Below are 16,372 nucleotides of genomic sequence, written 5' to 3' on the forward strand. Positions count from 1 at the left end.
AGAAATTTATTTAAAATAATACACGTTTATTATATTTTGTTCCGTTATGTAATTTTTCATGAAAAATAAAACAAAAATAAATAAAATCCAATATTTTATGTGTATTATTTGAATTTAAACATACAAAATGTGTTGTTCAATAATACGAATTTTTCGGTATTACGAAAGGGCCTGACACTATATAATTCGTACTAGTGGACGTCCACTGTATTTGAATTATTAGCTTTGTTCCTTTACTTGTCATGTTTGCAGGTTTTTACCAGAAATTGTAAAAGAGAACAAAATTGAGAAATAAAAATTGTTTTCTCTTTGCCAGAACTTGCAGGTTTTAGCCAGAACATTTTTTCCTGGCAAATAGAAAAAAATTTGTCAAATAAATTATTTGTTTATAAAAATACATTGAAAACAAAAACTGTTTAAAATTTTTGATTTATTTTGATAAATAAGTATGTGTGATTGTAGTTTTTCAATTTTATTTTAATTTTAATAGAAATTTGTATGCAAAGAATAAATAAGAAATGAAACTGTTGTCAAAAGTACCTAAGTCTACTGTCATCCGGTACCTAACTCTAAGAATGTATTAGTAGAATTCTCAAGTCAACATAGTTGCAAAAAATCGTATTGAAAAATATTGAAAAAAAATATTACATTTCAATTTATACTTTGAAAGGTTTCTTAAGATATTTTCCACATATTTTATCTACAAACATTTTATAAACACGTCTATTTGTTTTTTAATCTATAATATTGAAAAAATAAATTATTTATTTGAAATATCTTTTTCGTTTACCATACGAAAATTTACAACATTGTTTTTTTTTAGTTTTAATTTCAACCAACAAAAATTCAATGTCAAAAAATTAAAAATATTTTTTTTTCGTTTGTAAAAAATATATTATTTTCGGGCTATTAAATGTGTTTAAATTGTGCAAAAAAATTATAAAATATAATGTTAAGTGATAAAAAATATTTCAAAGTGCTATTATCCTCAAATTTTCGCGAAAAAGTTTTGAAGTTTGGAGAGAGAATAAAATTTTTACATATGTGTTGGATTTACACAGCACTCGTCTGTGAGAAGAGCGTAATGTTATTGTTGTAAAAAAATGACAGCGTTTCACTTCTTGTTTATTCTTTGTTTGTATGAATAAACTTCAATACAAATTCATTGAAAGAGAAATTTTGTTTTTTCTGTTCCCGTACTTTTTACAAGTACGAAGAGAAAATTCATTAATTCTCTTTAGCCAGAAAAGTTCTGGAACAAAGCTATTGTATTTTCAAATACAATTTTTTATTCACACATTTGAGTGAAAAAATATGGTTTTAAATAAAACATTTAATAATGAATGAATATAATCAGAACGTCATGGTGGGAATAACTTAATGTTGGCAGTTTTTAGTAAATTATTCATGCAGTCAAATTGTGTCAAATTATGAGGAAGTCGGCCAATTCTAATGGTCCCGTTGTGATACCCTGTGACGGATCCTGCGAAAAGAAAACCAACCTATGGGACATTACATGTCCGTGATTGACATGGTGTTAAACCAGCCAGAGGCACGAATGAATGATTCTATCTTATATACATATGTATGCCTATATTAGATAGAGCCTCAAGTTCATGCAATATTGGACTGCCTAGAAACGCAGTCCTGATGTTTGACAAGGCAGGGCAGAGGAAGTGTTCTACGGTTTCCTCTTCATTCTCACTTTGACAACTCCTGCAATAGCCATTGTATGGAAGATTACCTGTATACGTAGTCTCATCCTGGAAAGCCCCATCACAGAGAGGCCAGGTCATTTTTGATATTGAGCATCTGGTCTGCACAGACCCATAAAGTTCATGCTGAATAAAAGCTTTACTGCATGAAAGCTGGGCACCAACCAATGTGTCAGTGTCCCCTATGTGAAGGCGGGAACCAGTTTTTGCTAGTTCGCTTTTCTATTTTCGGGAATATTAAAGTGACCCGGTACCCAGAGTAGTTCCAGGCACGAATGGTTCGCCATCTCGTGAAGAGACATCCGACATTCTCGAACCAGTCTGGATGTCGTGTAGACACCAGATAAAGATAAAGCATGTTTACTGTCAGTACAAATTCGAATATTTCCATTGCATATCCTGTAGTACCTAACCCAGTTAACCGCTTTTTTAATAGCTGAGATTTCAGCCTGTAAGACGCTACAGTAGTTGTTTAGCTTAAAACACCGCCTTATTTAAGCGGGGAATAAAGAAGCCACATCACACACACGTAGAGGGCTTAGATCCATCAGTATAGATGTCAAGTGTTATACCCTCTGAGAAGGATGGTTCGTATGACATCTTAACTGTGAATCTTTTGTCCGGAAGGAGCGTGGGAGAGCAGTAATCGATATTCTCGGGGATGTAAGTCGTATTCCCCAGGATAGAAGCATGACCATGTCGGTTTGGCTTCCATATCCCAGCAGCATGAAGTCTAACTGCCTATTGCCTGGCCATCAGATCGGCGGACAACCAATGAATAGTGTAAACAGCGCCTGTGATGGCGTGCTTCGAATCGCACCAGTGTTCATTAGTGCAGAAGCTCGCATTATTCCTTCAGTATGATAGCAATAGGTAGATTTTTCCAAAACTTTCCACCAGACAAGTGCTCCATACATCAGAGTAGGCTTTATAACCATGTCGAAGATCAATTTCGCAGATTTGGGACTAATTCCCCAGTTCTTACCAATGGCTTTCCTATATGCGTACATCGCGATAGATGCCTCGATATTCAGATTTCATAGTAGTTTAGGATCAAGAATGATACCTAAGTATTTTGGACTATCAGAGAGTTTAAGCTCTACCCCGTTTAGGCGAAGAAGAGGGAAGGAGGGAATCTTGTATGTATTCGAGAATATAACAAGTTCGGTCTTCCCAGGATTGACACTGAGACCACTGTTGTAGCTCCAACGAGTCAGTGGTTAAATGCTTGTCAGAGACAGCAACCGCCACATCATCCGCATACACTTCATGCAATCGAGTTTCATGAGTAGTGAGTTTATGGCAATATTCCATAGGAGAGGTGATAAGACTCCTACTTGTGGAGTGCCACATTCCGCCATTCTGTAAACAGTGGCATTTCCCATGGTAGAAATTATGATTTGATTAGTCAATTGGGAGATCGGTTGGGTAACACCCAACTTAACCAGTTTCTATAGAATTGATTTTGATAGTACATTATTAAAGGGCCCTTCAATATCAAGGAAGGCCACTAATGCATATTCCTTATACTCGAGGGATTTATCGACAAAACGAGTGAGTGTATGGCAGTTTCAATCAATGTTGGCAACTTAGTGCTTTTAGCACTATATGCGGTGCTTTCTGATGTGCCAAACGCGGAAAATTTTCCACATGGTGCCTTTTTTCAAAAAGGTGCTTTTCTAATTTTATGACAGTGCATTTAGTGTTTTTTATAATATTTTAAATATTATTTTGTGATTTTAAGAAATTAACTTAATCTTAAACATTTTCTCTAAGAAACCTGATAATTTTTTTTGATATCTTCATGTGCACCACTTTTTGTTGGATCAGTTTAATAGTTCATACTAAGGGACCAATTTTTACTTAAAAAACTGTTTTAAATTTTAGAAATCTAACATAACTCTTTGACGTAAATGGGACACTGGTGTACCATTTTTTTGATTTATTTAAAGTTTACAATAACATTAACTCTCAATTTTAGAACAAACTAGGTTCTAATTGGATATGATATGTAAATATTCTTCAAAAACATAAATAAATTGTGGAAAATATTCCTTTATTTTACAGTGATTACTGTAAATATCCTTTTTCCAAAAGAAAAACATTTTAAATTGTTTATTCTATAACATGTCATTTCTTACAATTGACTTTTATTGGATGATGGGGGTAGTGCACTAAATTATTAGTTAAATCAATATTTAACTAGCACTAAATATTATTTCAAAAAATATATTTTTTACTAATTTTCTGGAGCATAGTGGTAGTGAAGCTTATATTTTTAGCACTAATATTTTTTAGTGATAATTTTATTTTTTTAACTATAACTCAATTGAGTGATAGTTGCTGTGTTTTGTTGCTATTATTGAATATTAACGATCAAAGTTAGCAACAAAACGAACATTACCTGACTTGGCATCACCTCGCAGAAAAAATCAGCTAAATCTTGAAATTAATTACAATATCTTGAAAATGTTTGTTCATTTGTTAATTTTTTGTAATTTAAATTTTATTTTAAAATATTTTTTTATTATTTGACATCCACACATTCATATTTGTATTTTTATTTTTGAATTGGTAGCACTTTTATCGAAGTTAAAATTAACTTGTATAATTTTACACGTTAACTCCTAACGTGTATAAATTTTAAATTTATATGAAATTGCCTTTGAACGTTAGCAGCAAAACACAACTAGTGTAGAAAAAAGCACTACACTCAAATAGTTAAAAATTTGAACAGTCACTAACAAAAGGCTTCAATAATTTTCTTTGCACTATTTTTTTATGAAAATGAAACAATTTTTAAGACAATAAATGATTAAATTTTTTAAAAGATACATCTATTAAAATGGAAAATACAGATTTTGTTAGTGATGACACTAGTATCCTGATGTGTTTAATTTTATGTTTATATATTCAATATTTTAGAAAACTCAAAAAATACCAGATGAAGTACCAAAAAACCTCTATTATTTAATTGCATGTTTCTAAGTTCAATATTATAGAAAATTCAAATAGTATCAGTTAAAGAACGAAAAAGTACGAGAAAATACTCTAGTTTAAATTTTCATTCACTCAAGTCCCTGATTGTTTAGTTTTATATTTTTAGGTTCATTACAATAGAATATTCAAAAAGTACCTTTTGAAGAACGAAAAAGTACCAAAAATTCTCCTTTTATATTTTACCACTTACTCAGGGCCCTACATGCTTAATTTTCTGTTTCTATATATAAATTGGATCGTTGTGTTTGAATAAAATCAAATTCCCCATTAACGAAATAAAAATTCTGTTCCAAAAAGTTGTAACATCGTATTGGGAGGCCGTTATTATGTATTCATATGTATAAGTTAATAAACCAAAAACAATGTTTTATGAAAAAAGTACCAAAAATAGGTACAATTTTCACCCCTTAAACGTCCGAATATCCAAAAGTACTAAATTTATATCTTTATTTTTTCGTCAAGTTATGAAGGAGTCAAAAATATTTTTTGAATATTCTCTGGTTTAATAGATACATTGAGTGCAAAAAAAGTACCAAAATACAGTTTTTACCCGTTTATTCCCTAAATGGGCCGAATTTTAAAAAAGTACCAGACCCCTGTCCGCTTATTTTTTAAATGAACGACGATAAGCTTTAAACTGTTTTTGTATCTTTTATAGTTTAGGAGATATGAGGTTACCGAATTTACCCGTTTTTACCCCCAAAACATTCGAATTTCTTAGTGGATCTACTTGGTGGGAGACCAACCTCCTGTCCAAATTTCAGCTCTTTAGCTTCAACCGTTTAGGCTGTGCCATGATGAATCAGTCAGTCAGTCAGCAACGTTAGAATTTTATATATATAGATGATATGAAAGTCTTTAGTATTTCGTTGAGGGCTACCCCAGTTAAAAATAACAGAATTTTGGATTATGCCAGTCTTGTAAGTATATGAGCGATATGATGTGCAATTTTTATTAAAATAAACTTCGTTGGCAACACTGGTTTCAACAGATCTGCCTTTCATGTAGGCATGTTAAGATGCTGATAAACAGTCAGGATCGATCGTACTCCTAATGTGCAGATCGATAATCCTTTCCAACGTTTTTAAGAGAAAGGACGACAGACTGGCCTTTCCCCCTTTGGGGATAAAGATCACCGTGCATTTGGTCCAGGATTCAGGAATGTAGGATCATTCTAGACATGGCGAGTACATTTTAGTCAGCCAGGGGATTATGACATCCTCATTGTGTTGGAGATCAGCAGCTATTATGCCATCGGGACTCGGTGATTTATACTAATCAAAACTCTCGAGAGCCCATTTCAGTTTATCCTCATTAACGAGTTTGTTTACCTACATGAGCGTATCAGAGAGTTCATTGGAAAGCTCGCCCATGAGGGGCAAGTTTCCAGGAAAATAGGCTTCAAGGAAGACGTCTAGGATCTCCTTACTGCAGGTTGTCCATGTGCCACAGTCCTTTTGGATGTAGCTTGGAACAACCGCTGATGTAAGCAATATTTTCCGCAAGCGGAAGGATATCCAAGACTTGCGTTTTGCATTTCTGACCAGGTTTTTAAACCTGTTAACTGAAGATTTATACTCCTAAAAGTTACCTAGTTAAATAATTTGCGACACACTTTACTCTTGCCTTTACAGACCTTTGGTCTGCAAGATTCCGAGATTGGTCTGTCAAACGCCGATTCTGTATGTTTGGTGGTTGCTGGAGAAGGTTGGATAGGATCTCATGTTGTCTTATCCAGTCCGTTCTTTTCCTATTTCGAATAGGCATAGCCTTCGTCAGCCATAATAATTATCAGCAAATTTTCAGTATTAACCCTTTTAACAATGTCGCAAACCTTTTTTTTGATTGGTGGTGGTTCGCAGTGGTCATGGGCGATATAGCTGGAGCCCACTAACAAGGCCTGTCTGCCTGTAATCAGAGAGGATGAAGACTTTTAAATCGCTTTTGGCAAGTATACATGATCTAATCCTACCTATACTATTCATGTATAAGAGCTTATAGCCTTTGATACTGAGTCTTGGACCAGTGTGCGCTCCTCCCCTCTCTCTGCCATCCGGAGGAGCAGGGTGGCCGAAGCTGCTTTGGAATGGTGTAGGTTAATTTATGTGACCTTCACCATTCTTCTTCTTAAAGACGCGTATAACGTCCTCTTGATCAGATTTCAACCGTTTTATCGCCGTCGACTATCTTTTCAACCCCCTCGAAGATCTCATTGTTCATAATGACTGGAGAGTAGTTCAGATTCGGATAGCCTGACTACGGTCTAGTCATGCGTGGGGATTTCAGGGTTTCCGATCTTTAGTAACTCCAATATCTCTTCTGGTTTCGCTGACTCGTCGGGAACCAGGCCAGTGGATTTAGGCCTTCACCAGAGACCACATTCAGCTTCGCTTCACCACACATCAATCATTTAAGCGGGTTATTAGTTTAACCCGACCTCGGTACCAGCCAGCATCGTCACACTGAGGGGAGGGGACCTGGGTTCTCCTTGAGAACTCGCCAGAACACTCCCATCAGCTTTTACGCACCATGTCCCAGTTTGCATGAGATATGGAGCAATCAGAGTCAGCACGATCGACGATAGCCCTACGAGGTGACCCTTGGCTACATCACTGAAAGACCTATCAAACGACCTATGCGGTTTTAACTTTTTAGTTTTTTGTGTCTCCTCCTCCGAACGTTGCCGTTTAGGCGCGTCTTTCGATGTGAGGGGGAGAATTTGTTGGTTCAGCGATGACAAGTCATCGGAAGAAAGGCTCTTTACCTAACCGGTCAATTATTTTCTCGGCGACACGCCATGTGTTACGTGCCTTGTGGGTTTGCTCTCGCCCGATTGGGCTGGGCACAGATGGGGGACCCGAAATCGAGTTCGCAGAAATCTGGTTCGCTGCCATAGCAGCACCCGAAGCAGGGGCCGGCTTTTCATCGGTAAGGGTCTGAACAGCTTGTGAAGTACTTGGGGTGAAGATCAGAGGTACTTCGCTGACTTTTTTAATGCAACTGGTGCTGCCGGGTGCCCTCTCAGCACGAAAAGGAAAAAACACCCGGCAGACCCAAGAGATCTGGCAGCCGCCCCATAGGAGAAAAACATACGCTACCAGATTTTGGGTAAATTATTTTTCAGTAATATTTTTATAAAAATATAATGAAGATGTAGTCTGTTAATGAAAATTTGTATTAATTGAAACGCGTAGGAAGCTAGAGGTTTAATGTTTGCCAAATCGTAAATAAATTTATTAGAAAAACGTTTGTTTTCCTCTTCCAAATGCTTGTTTAAACAAAGTCTAATAATTTTTCTTTCTATTAATTCGAAATTTTTAATTATAGAGGGTGATAAAGAAAACCAGATTGGACAGGCGTATAAAAAAAATAGGTATGATACTGGTCTTATAGAGTAATAATTTAGTCTTATCTGATAAATATTTGTTTCTATATAAACTACCAAAAAAAACCCCTTTACTCGATTGGCCTTACTGAGAAAAATTCTTGCATTTTCATTAAATTTAACCAATTTATTTCTTGGGCAAAGTGCTTTACTTTTGGAAACATTAATGGATATTCCCCATTTTTTATAATAATTGTCCACAGCATTCAATATAACTTTCGTGGTTTTCACAATATAGCGTTCTAAAGTTTAAAATCTGAAAATTTAAAGTATAATAACATCTAAAGGGCTAATGATAGAATTTTTGTTTTTGCGCCATTTTTGTCAGCAAAAAACATATCTAGGAACAATTTGTTTGAATTTTTTTTTAAGTTCATCTTTGGATAATAATGAATGTACTTTAAGGGCATTTTAAAAGTGTAAAATAAAGCTCATTCTTATTGATTTTCTTATAAAATCAATTATTAAAGCATTTCAATCAGTGGTTTCCGCCTTTAGGGGCCCATACACAACACCAGCATGCCTGCACAATCATAGTGATCACTCATTTTAAAACCTTCTAAAAAGTTGTGATATCACAAAAAAAGGGAAACGTTCTGTTTTTTGAACGACGCCTAATAACCGCTGAACACCACTGAACACTAAGAAGTAAAGATGAGCGATATTTTCACGACTGTGATTTAATCACGGTGATTGATAATTCACTGGTAGCTACTGTGACTGAAATGATCAAATAACAGTTACTTGTAATGTCGTTCTTTTGAATTTTTACCTTCTAAAATTCATATAATTTTTATTGAACCAAATACGTATTACAACATAGTATGCATACAATTCGAAATTTTTTCATATAGTAAACTCCTCTGATGTCACCAATTTTATTTTGTTCAGTAATATTTATGTATATACTTAACATAACACCCAATAAAATACGTTGTTATTGTAAAAGATTTGCTTTTAACCATGATACAACCATAGAAAGGTAGAATCAGCAGGGAGAGTTGTCAATTCTCTGCCTTGTTAAGTCAAACAAAAAAGAACTAAAAAGAGAAAAACTTCAAAATCTTCAAATGAAAAACCACTAAAAATACCATGAAATGATTCTTGAACGGCACACGCAAACAGCATTCCACACTTATGTATCCTGTTTTTGATTTTTACTCGTTTTGCGATATTTTTTATTCGAATTATCAAATTTTGTTTTCTTCACAAAAAAAAATTAAATAACTTTTATTTGATGTTTTTTTATATTTTTTAATTTTCTTTTTTGTGACAATTCAAGGCATGTAAAATTGAGAACGTACTTTTCTACTGATTCTACCTTATTATTGGTTTATTATGGTTTTAACCAAAATAATCGAAAAAAAATATTAATATTGTTTTGATTTATAAGTGAAAACCGTGATCACAGTCAATGTTTTAAAGAACAGTGATTTACAAATCACTTTCACATAGAACGACGATCTTTAGAAATCACCGGATCGCTCATCTCTACTAAGAAGTGAAACGCTGTCATTTTTTTTACAACAATAACGTTACGCTCATATAGTAGGGATATAGGCGAAACTGAAGGGATTGTCAAACAAAATTTGTTATTCTCTTCACACAGACGAGTTCTGAGAGAATAAAACATACTTGAGAGAACTAAACGCACTCACAAAACTTCAAATTTTCTTCGCGAAATTGGGACGATATTAGCACTTAATAGTTTTTCTTATCACTTAAACTTAATATTTATTATTTTTTGCGACACTTTTGTTGTATTTAAAACCCCGAAAATAATTTATATTTTACAAACGAAAAAAAAATATTTTTTATTCTTTGTAGTTGCCCTTTCCAAAATTGGGAAGGCGCCGATTGAAAGGGCTGTCAAAACCGGCCCCGACAAGGACACTAAAACACCTAAGACAGTACCCAAAGCATCATTAGCAAGTACTAGCAATGTTGAGGAGTCAAATCCTAAAAGCGAGGAGGAAATCACTCACCCGCCAGAAGACAGAACAGCAATGCTCTCCAGAATTGGGAATGTGTCTATTAAAAATACTGCTATTCCTATGCCTGATAAGGACACCGCAGTGCCATCAACAGTACCCACTGCATTAATAGCCACTTCAGGCTATCCGGAGGAGTCAAATCCAAAGAGCGAGGAGGTGACCACCAACTCGCTGGAAGACAGTTTAATGGATGACCATGATTGAGGTTATCCAAATAAACCTCCATCGGAGCGAGACAGCTACCAACGCTCTGATGGCTAAAATCAACACAGGTAAAATACATATAGCTTTAATCCAGGAACCTTGGACGATTCGCAACAAGGTTTCTGGATTAAATCACGTAAATTTCCAACTTTTCTACGCTGATACAGGATCTCGCCCGAGAACATGTATCTTATGTCACAAGAACTTATGTTTTCTTCTCTCAACAGGATTATCAACATCGGATGCAACGGTGCTGAAGCAAGGTCGAGGCAACATATTCCTTGCATCTATTTACCTGCCTTTCGATTCTCCGACCCTACCACCAACGTCGGATCTGATGAAACTGGTTGAAGAGGCACAAAGGAAAAATAAGATAATTGTAATAGGTTGTGATGCCAACTCGCATCATGTAGCTTGGGGTAGTACAAACACCAATCGCAGGGGACAAGCCCTCATGGATTTCTTTAATACTAAAGACTTGATAACATTGAACTTAGGTAATAAAGCTACCTTCGTCAATAGAATCAGAGAAGAAGTATTAGATATAACTATATGTTCAGAAGAGCTTATAAACGAAATTCAGGATTGGAGAGTTTCGGACGAGCACTCCTTTTCTGATCATCGGTACATAAGATTTAAAATACTAAGGCCACCACCAAAGCCGATAAAGTTTCGGAATAAGTCTAAAACTAATTGGACAATGTTCGGGGCCTTACTAAAGAACCGTTTAGGTCAGGACACTTTTCAATGTCGAAATAAAGAGGATATAGATGCCAAAGTGGAAACGTTCACAAGTGCCCTGGTTGAATCGTTCGAGGACAGCTGCCCTCTGCGAGAGCGGAGATCTGCCCAGGAAAAACCCTGGGTAACTGGGGAGATCCGGAACCTTGGGAAGACTCTTCGCAAACTATTTAACCGGGCACGGCGTAAAAAGACCGCAGTATACTGGGATGAGTATCGTAATAAACTTGGTGAATATAAGAAAATCGTTCGAAAAGCCAAACGAGACTCCTGGAAACTTTTCTGTGAACAGGTAGATAGCGTAAATGACGTATCGAAGATAAAAAAATTCCTATCCAAAACTCATGTCCAACCGGAATCTATGATCGATGACACGGGCAGGAGGCTTGAGGATACGGAGGAGACAATGAAACTCCTAATGGATTCTCATTTCCCACCCGGTATATCGAATAACATAGATGAACCGATATTGGAGGAAGGGGAGGGTAACACGGAAATAGTTATTACAACTGACATGGTTAAAGGGGCAATCAAGAGCTTTGCTCCCTATAAAGCTGCAGGGCCGGATGGAATTTTCCCGGCACTTTTGCAGATGGAGGCGGGACTGGTTTCCGTACATCTGTCACAGATATTCACTGCATGCTTAAAATTGGCATATACCCCAGTTAAATGGCAGGATGCAAGGGTAATATTTATACCCAAACCAGGGAAACCTAGCTATGCGACACCTAAGTCCTATCGACCGATAAGTCTTACGTCCTTCCTACTTAAAACCTTGGAACGGATAGTCGATAGCATGGTTAAAAGCAGCATACCATACAATGACCTTAAATATAAGCAGCATGCTTATGTAAAGGGACGATCGGTGGAAACCGCTTTAAATGAAGTTGTCCACTACATAAGTGAATCTTTCGATAGCAAACTGTATACACTGGCAGTATGCATTGACATCGAAGGCGCTTTCAATAACGTGCACACTGATACCCTTATCCAATCCCTAGACCAGTTTTATGTTGACCGGGTGCTCCGTAACTGGATCAACTACATGCTAAGGAACAGATGGATAAGCTGCGAGATGTACGATATAACTATCAGGAAAAAGGTATTTCGCGGTATACCACAGGGTGGCATTTTGTCACCTTTACTCTGGGTCACCACGATTAATAGCCTCCTAAGGACCCTAACCGAGAAAGGACTTAGACCTGTCTGCTATGCAGACGATGTCGTAATACTTTTAAAGGGAAAGGATCCAAATTACTTGTGTAGAAGAGCTGAGGAGGCTCTGAATACGGCCTTGAGCTGGGCTCAACCGAGAGGCCTCAATGTTAACCCGGCGAAGACGGAAATCTGTCTTTTCACAAGAAAGACAAAAATTTCTACATATACTGAACCTTGCTTCTTGGGCAAGAAGATACCGGTGACAGACAAAGTTAAGTACTTAGGTGTAATACTTGACCGGAAATTAAAATGGAGACACCACATAGAGGATAGGATCAACAAGGCACATCGGTGCTGGACGATATGTAGGAGAACCATAGGCATGAAATGGGGTCTTAGTCCTACTATGACAAATTGGCTTTATAAAAGTGTAATTAGACCAATTCTAGCTTATGCTTCAATAATCTGGTGGACTGCTTTGGACAAAAAGTGTAATATCAAACTACTACAGGGAGTTCAGCGTACATGCTGCTTGGGTATAAGTGGTGCCATGTGTACTACTTCAACCAAGGCTCTGGAAACGTTGCTAGATATTCCACCCATTGAAACATATATAAGATATGAGGCGGCGCTTACAGCCGAACGGCTCTTTACTTTAGGCGAACTGGCCAAAAACGGTTATAGGACACGTCATCAATGTATACTGGACACATTGGAAGGTTATACACATTCATCGGACGTGCCTGATCGCATACCAGACACTGAATATGTCGGAAACTTTGAAACGCTAATCCCAGATAGAATGTCTTGGTCAAGCGGAACATTAGAGCAAATACCAGTAGGAATCCGTTGCTACACGGATGGCTCTAAATTAGGGGACAAAGTGGGTCTGGGGTTCTATATTGAAGACCCAGAAACAGAAATATACCACCGTTTACCTAATCATAACACAAGCTTCCAGGCAGAAGTACGAGCAATAACGGAATGTGTAAATTGGATTAGAATAAATATGGCGCCCACAGGGCTTAATATATTTACCGACAGCCAGAAGGCAATTTGTGCGATATCAGGTGATAGAATTAAATCTAAGACCGTATTGGATTGTAAGAAAGCTTTAACTGAATACTCTCCCAGAGGTAAGGTTCACATCATATGGGTACCAGGCCACTCGGGAGTAGTCGGCAACGAAAGGGCGAATGTAATAGCTTTAAAGGGAAGGGAGCTCGATGTAGTTAACCTGACAAACGCAAAACCATTCGACGCAACAAAAGCTGAATTAAAAATATGGATGAGAGAATCCCATAAGGCCTCTTGGAATAATGAAACGGTGGGTAGAACCACAAAGATTCTATGGGGTGACCCTGATGAGAGCAAGACGAGAAATCTTCTCAAAATGAGAAAGTCTGAGGTTAGTATGATGGTACGTATTCTCAGTGGACACACAGGATTACGAGCACATCTATACAAAATTGGACGTGCGAATTCAGACGAATGTAGAGCATGTGGAGAGGACAGTGAAACTCTGGAGCACTTTCTTTGCCATTGTCAGGCATTCGTCGAAGTTAGATCCAAGTATCTTGGAAGTGATGTTATTCCAGAAATAACATTCTTAACCAACACCGATTGGAAGATTCTTAGGAATTACGTCCAGGAAACTGAGTTTCTGAACATGGAAAAATAATACATTCAGTGAACAATTTTTTTTTTTTTTTTTTTTTTCTTGAATTGGAGCGCACAACAGGCCCGATAGTGGCCTAGGTGTATTTCTTCGGATTTGATGTAGTATACATCCTCCTATCAACCTACCTACCTACCCTACCTTGACATTTCATTTTAATTAAAACAGAAGAAAGAAAAGTTGTAAATTTTCGTATTGAAAATTAAAAAAGTATTTATATACTTTTATCCTTTTTCCATTACTTTTTTCCTTTTTCCATTAGTGCCGAAAAAAATAACAAAAAGACGTGTTTATAATATGTTTTAAGATGAAATATCTTCTGAAAAAAATTAATTATCTATTATTTTCATTCACTAGTATATAAAATCCCAGTAATAACATACAAAAAATAAGGTATCAGAAATACATTTATTATTTAGTACCTTTTGAACAACTGTGTTTATTTTTGTGCTTCTACTAATACATTCTCACTAGTTAGGTTTAAGGGACTGTCAAAGACCTAACCTGTCAAAATTTTGACAGGTTAGGTCTTTGACAGTCCCTTTCGCCTATATGCTACTATATGGTTACGCTCTTCTCACAAACGAGTTCTGTGTAACTCCAACACACATGTAAAAATGTCACACTCTCTCAAAACCTCAAAACTTTGTCGCGAAAATTCGTGGCTTATAGCACTTTAAAATATTTTTTATCACTTAAAATTATATTTTATTATTTTTTGCACAATTTAAATACATTTAATAACCCGAAAAGAATCCATTTTTTACAAACAAAAAAAAATATTTTTTATTTTTTTGACATTAAATTTTTGTTGTTGAAATTAAAATTGAAAAAAGACAATGTTGTAAATTTTCGTATGGTACAAGAAAAAATATTTCAAATAAATTATTTAATTTTTCAATATTGCAGATTAAAAAGCCAACATACATTCTTCTAAAATGTTTATAGACAAATTATGTTGCAAAATATTTAATGAAATTTTTTAAAATAAAAATTTAAATGTAATATTTTTCTTCAATATTTTTAAATCCGACTTTTTGCAACTATGTTGGCTTTAGAATTCTACTAATATATTCTTACAGTTAGGTCACAAAGTATACAGAGGTGTAAAATTTGACAGTTCAAAAACACTAAAATCAGCTTTTTTTGAAATGGTCTCGGTAGACAGAGAAAACTAAATTTTGGGTTTAATACACACAGTGCGTTAAAACAAACAACACTATATAAAGCTATTTTGTAAACAGAATAACAAAGCAAAAGAAAATAAACAAAATAAAAATAAATTATGTGCAAAATTTTGAAAAGTTTTAACTGCTTATAAATTATGTGTTTTATTAAATATATACATATTATGATGTTTTATTTTATATTTTTTACAGCAATTAACTAATAATTTACTTACACATAATAAGAAAATTTAAAAGAAACCCAAAAAATAAGACCAAAACAAAACAAGTTGAAATGGTATCGTGCAAAAGAGACAAATATATTTTTTGCTGTGACGCCTCTGTATACTTTGTGGTTAGGTACCGACTGACAGTAGACTTAGGTACTTTTTGACAGCGTTTCACTTCTTAAGGTGGAAGTACACAACACGCGTTGGGTCGGCAACGCGTTTAACGCTTTTCAAACTTTTCGTGCTTAATAAGCGGCAAGTTACACACCACGCGTCATTTTGACCTCTCTTTTAATGGTTTTTAGGACTATTACTGTTTTAAAAATCAAAATTTTATGTTTTTGTATATTTTTCATCCATTGTTGAAGAAATTTATTTCATTTTAGTGTATTCTTATTCTACACAAAACAAAATACAACCCAATATTAATTTTTTAGACATTTTGTTTTGACTGCCAAAGGGAAACGACTTGTACACAAGGAAATACATTGAAATCCACATTTATCTTCTTCAAAGTTCAAATACAATCTAGAAAGAACTCTAAAAGGGTCCATACACAACACCAGCATGCACACCACCTGGCACAATAATTTGATTGAGCATTCATGTTCGGACCATATATCATACCAGCAGGCTTGTACAATATTAATTTTTTAGACATTTTGTTTGGTAAAGGTCGTTGCGAATAATACAAATATTTGCCAAGAACTGACCTATATTCTTTACCGAATGCGTGAAACCGATCCGTAGGCATATAACAATTATCCCCAAAATATTTTTCTTTTAGATTTCATAGACAAACTATGATTATTGCTCAAAAAATTGTATTTGAATGAGTAAATTGCCCCATACACAGTACAAGCATGCTGGTACAATCACAAAAATATCAAATTAATTTTGATATCACACAATCAGATGACACAATCGCACCACAACCCCATTCACGTTCAATCGGCTTGCACAATCACTTGATTGTGCCAGCATGCTGGTGTTGTGTATGGGCCCCATTCAGGCTTGCGGTAAACAAAATAGGTCAGTTCTTTGCAAATATTTGTATTATTCGCAACGACCTTTACCACACAAAATTTCTAAAAATGAATA

The sequence above is a fragment of the Lucilia sericata genome, unplaced genomic scaffold (assembly GCF_015586225.1).
Source record: "Lucilia sericata isolate MDLA Ls3-8-SP2 unplaced genomic scaffold, ASM1558622v1 Contig000595F_arrow, whole genome shotgun sequence".
NCBI lineage: Eukaryota > Metazoa > Arthropoda > Insecta > Diptera > Calliphoridae > Lucilia > Lucilia sericata.